The following is a 5461-nucleotide window of genomic DNA, read 5'->3' as shown; positions in this document are numbered from 1 at the left end:
CAATAAAATATCATATTATATTGTATCAGCCTTTCCAAGGTTTGTTTGAAATTATTTCAATTTACATATTAATTAGCGATCAATATGTTAAATAATTATAAGTTAAAAATTTAAATTAATAAAAAATTATCATATTATTTATATTAATAAAACAAAAGATTGCATTTACATGTTAATAATATTTTGGTAACGTGAAAAATTAAAAAATCACAATAAAACAAATTATGCTGAGTAAAATAATAGTTATGGATTTTATCTTTTGTCAAACTTTGTGTAAATTGTTGATAAATATACACGTGTTTATAAATATCATTATTAATATGATTGTTTTCTTTCACTTTCATTTTCACTTCGCTTCTTCAGCCTTTTTCTTTGTCTCTCTGTTTCCATCTCTTCCACCACCAAAATCCGATCGCAACATTCTCTCTCTCTCTCTCTTAGTCTCTGACCGGAGATTCTTTCGTTAAACCAGGTAAGCTTTCGCTATTCTATTTCTCACTTTCCCACTGAATTTCATGCTCAGTGCAACTGGAGACCCGAAAAACGGTGCCGTTTTGACTGATCCTTTCTCAAGTTCTGATCTCCTGATCCCTTTCAAATAAGGCAATACAATGCTTCCATTTCATCATCTTTAGTCGATTGAGGGTTTTAAGGGGTCAGCCCATATGAGAGAAGCCTTGCAATAATAATTACAAGGTTTTCAGCTCATCGCGCCTCAATTGTGCCTTGACTGAGCCTCGTGCCTCAATGCCTCACTGCGCCTAGGTGCGCCTAAGCTACGTGCCTCGCTTTAGTGTTGAAAAAGCCCCGTTCAGTGAGCCTCTGCGCTTTTTCACCTCAGGCGCGCTTTTTACAACTATGATAAGTGGAAGGCTCAACATATATAGATTCATCGACAAAGGCAACATTGGAATACCTTGAATTAGGTTATCTTGGCCTTGTTGATCTTCGTAATTCTAGTGTGATGATTTACATCAGTCTTCTATGGAATTTTTTCCTTGGAAGAAGACCCTTCTCCTTTTTTATTTTGATCCAATGTTTGTTTTTTACCTTCTTTTTTCTTCTGAAACTTCTTCTAAGCCATGAGATGTCAGAAGCTCGATATTTTGAGGTGACCACCATAAAGAAGCTTAATCAAATACCACATTTCTTTAAGTATGACATTTTCCAGTAGTTGGATCACAACACCTCCATCATTTCCGTACATCATCATAGCCAACAAATATGCATCGAATTGCCTTTTTGTTAAATTTTCTGCTTAGGTGATATGGCACGAAGATGTAGCATACACATCCAAATACCTTGAGATGTATGACAGTTGGCATGATCTTCCATAGTCTTTCATATGGTGAAATAAATCCTAACTTTGCTTGTAGGAGCCTATTAATAACGTATGATGTCCTCATACATTCAACCCAAAATCTTTTCGGTACATTCTTAGCATGAAGCATGCTTCGACAAGTTTCAGCAAGATAACGATTCTTGAGATATACCACTCCATTTTGCCATGGAGTATTGGGGTGAGTAGATTGCCTTCTAATCTTATGATTTTCAAGCTAAATATTGAACTCAATCGATAAATATTCTATTCCATTATCTGTGCGTAGGAACTAAATTTTTTCATTAACTTTACTTTTTATCTTTTTGAACTCTTTGAACTTCATAAAAGTCTATAAATTTTCCTTCATAAAAGTCTCTAAATTTTCCTTCATAAAGTAAACCCACACGTACCTTGAGAAGTCATTGATGAATATCACCATATACTTCATTCCTCCAATTGACGCTTGTTTCACCGGGCCAAAAATATCTGAGTGTATGAGCTCTAGTGGTATCTTGGAATGATGTTCTGACTCCTTGAATGTCAATTGGTGAGTTTTTCCTAATTGGCATCCAGCACATATTGTATTTGTTCATATATCTAATGAAACCCTTTTACTATGTGTTTCTTCATCATCTCCTTTAACTTGTTGTAGCTCACATGCCCAAGATGTCCATGCCAAAGATCACATGTTTCATTTTTACTAGTCTTGTCCATATATGTTATTTCTGCAAATAACAGATAGACTGACTCTATTCTTCATCTTTTCATAATTGGATAGCTAACCACATTTATTCTCTTGAATACAGTCACATCTTCAGGCCCAAAGAGAACATAATTTTCTTCTGCAATTAGTTGTGGCACTGATAGTGAATTATTCTTTAAACTAGGGATAAGATACACATTCTCAAGTTAGAGCTGCTGAGAGTCTTGTTTTAGAAGTGTTGTCTTTCCTGTGTGAGAAATAGACAACCTTGAATTGTTGGCCATCAACACTACTCTTCTTCCTTTGTATTCATCTATGTCTTGTAGGTTTTTCTCATTATTAGTCATATAATTGGAGCACGTAGAATTGACAATCCAATAATTTTTGTAGTTTATTTTTGACTCCATGATTACTGCAAGATTTTGTTCCTCCATGTCTTTTTATATCTCCTATTCGTCACCTCTAACATAAAATCTAGCTTCTGCGTCACATTCTTCCTCACTAATGGATGCTTCAAATGTGACCTTTTTCTTCCCCTATTTTGTGGCGGCCATATTTTCTTAGAAAGTTCGCATCTTGGAAAATCTACAATCTCAAGGAAAATGACCTTTATTGCCACAGTTGAAGAATTCATCATTTCTCTTTTTTATTATCCTCATGTTGTTGACTATGGTATTCTATTCCTTGTCGAGCTCCCCCTAAAGTGTTGCTTCTTGCTTTTGGATGACACTTGCCTCATTGTGTCCACCTTTCTTTCGTCACTTCTTATCTTTGAGACATGACTTTCTTCTTATTGATGAAGAATGCCTCTTCTTCACCTTTTATGGTTATTCCATCCATTTGCTTTGCTAATGCCTCTTGATTAGCCCATAAGTTCTTTAACTCTTAACTTCTATGATTAAATGATTAAAAAATAATAAATCTAGACATGATTCTAGATGTATATTTTCTATTTGATATTGGTTGACATGGGTATATAAGTCATGTTATATTGTTTAATAACAAGCCTTCAATTATCTATTGCTAGAGAATTTGTGCGCTTGGGAGTCCCTGGTGATTAAATAAACCAAAATTTTACCATGACTGCAATTTTAGAGAGACGAGAAAGCAAAAGTCTATGAGATCGCTTCTGTAACTGGATAAAAATCGTCTTTACATCAGATGGTTTGTTGTTTTAATGATCCCTACCTTATTGACCGCAACTTTTTTATTTATTATCGTCTTTATTGCTGCTCTTCTAATAGATATTGATGGTATTCGTGAACCTATTTCTGGATCTCTACTTTACGGAAACAAAATTATTTCTGGTGTCATTATTCTTACTTCTGCAGTTATTGGTTTGCTCTTTTACCAGATCTGGGAAGCGGCATCCGTTGATGAATGGTATACAATGGCGGTCCTTATGAGTTAATTGTTTTACACTTCTTACTTGGTGTAGCTTGTTACATAGGCCGTGAGTGGGAACTTAGTTTCCATCTAGGTATGCACCCTTGGATTGCTATTGCATATTCAACTCCTATTGCAGCTACTACTATTGTTTTCTTGATCTATCCAATCGGTCAAGGGAATTTTTCTGATGGTATGCCTTTAGGAATCTCTGATACTTTCAACATGTTAGGCGTAGCTGGTGTATTTAGCGATTCCCTATTCAGTGCTATGCATGGTTCTTTGGTAACCTTTAGTTTGATCAAAGAAACCATAGAAAATGAATCTGCGAAGGTTACATATTTGGTCAACTGTTATACTCAGGCCTTGGACCATGGATGACAATTCTCTTCATTCTTACTTCACTTACCTTCCTTTCATGGGCAAGTTGACTTATCTCATGGAAAATAGATTTTACCTTGGTGAAATATTGAGAAATAGTTAAGTTCCCTTGTAAGATACTTGTAAGCTCATTTCCTAAGAGTTGGAGGCGTGCTTAATTCTTATTCAAAAATAATTTTTCCAAAGTCTCCCAGGCTTCCTTTGGTGTCTTCTCGTCACAAAGCTCCAATAGGTCCTCCTCGATTGTAGTCTTCAATATTAATAAAGCCTTCCCGGTTTTGATGTCCTATTTTCTCAAGGCTTTGGCATTTTCCTTTGATGGAGGAGTTGTACTGCTGTCAGCGACTATTTCACATAAATCTTGACCTTGTAGGGAGGATTCTATGTAGGTCTACCAATAACCATAGTTATGGTTATTGAGATTCTTGATTCCATTGCTCGTGCTTGCAAGATTTGTGATCATGAAAGACGTCCGACGTCAAGTAGGCTTGGTCCTAGACTAATGAGCTTCACAGGTCCTAACTGTGCTCTGACAGAATCTCCCTTTAGATCCTTGGTGTTAACTAGTTGATGTAATCGTTCAACACTTACCGAAGCTTTCCTCCACTAAAAATATTCTCGAACCGCCTGCTCTGATATCAATTGTTGGAAACTTCGACGAGCCCAACACACACTATAAATGACTTAGGATACATCACTAACACTAAACTAACCCCACTATTTTTCTCTTCCCAACACCTAAGCTCTCTTTCTCTACCTCACTTTGTTTGCACTATTTTCACCCTTTTCCACTTACTTACCCTTATTTATAGATTCTAGTGGCCATTGGATTGTTGACACATGTCAACAACTTAGCCATTTAACATTACAAATATTTAAGTTCTTCGAATAGATAAATCAAGGTATAATATTCAATATTACAAATATCTAAATTTTTTATAGATAATTCTACACATCTACAACTTCTATATTATTCTAGAGTATGTGTGTGTATACATATTGCAATTTCCACACACACTAAATGACCCTAAAATTTGAATTGTCCTTCAACATCCCTCATTTCTCCTCTTACTTTCTTCTTTTCTGTTGAAGATTAATTTTAATAAATCAGCGGCTATTGATTGGTACTCAAAGTCTGATTCATTCATAGCAACATTTGGGATCTTTGTTCTATGTTTGTATTTATAAGTCATTATTTTGGTGACATATTTTATGGATATTCATATGCTAAAAGAGTGGTAGAGAATAGACAATAGAGTCAATTGCAGGTTATTTCTGAAGTTATGGTGGCCGATTCTCCAAAGGTGTTGCACAATTATTAGATTTTTTTTGTAGCTTTGTTTTGATTCGATCGACTTGTCTCTTTTCATTTAAGTTCTGTTTTACGATGTAATGAGTTTTTCTTTTTATGTTATGTTGTGTTTATTTGATAATGAAGATATTGATAGTAATGACGTTGTTTTTTTGTAGTTTCATTTTTTTTTTTTGGTAAAAATAGAAACAAATCAACTAGACACTGAAGCGTGAGTCCATCTGCAAGAACGATAGCACTGCATCAGGGGGAACGTTAAAAGTATAAACAATGGAGCTTCCAGGATCGACTAGTTTGGCCAAGCAGTCGGCCACTCTACTGCCCTTACGAGCAACATGCTGAAGCTGCACAGTCCAGT

General features: G+C 35.3%; 1 pseudogene; it reads left to right on the top strand.

The window, feature by feature from the left end:
• The first annotated feature begins 2915 nt into the window (after window positions 1–2915).
• Window positions 2916–4362, top strand: LOC120128601 (annotated as a pseudogene).
• The last annotated feature ends 1099 nt before the right edge of the window (window positions 4363–5461 follow it).

This window comes from Hibiscus syriacus, unplaced genomic scaffold (genome assembly GCF_006381635.1).
Source record: "Hibiscus syriacus cultivar Baekdansim isolate YM2019G1 unplaced genomic scaffold, ASM638163v2 tig00001644_pilon, whole genome shotgun sequence".
NCBI lineage: Eukaryota > Viridiplantae > Streptophyta > Magnoliopsida > Malvales > Malvaceae > Hibiscus > Hibiscus syriacus.
The sequence above is the reverse complement of the archived record's forward strand: the minus strand, read 5'-3'. Positions and strand labels throughout refer to the sequence as shown.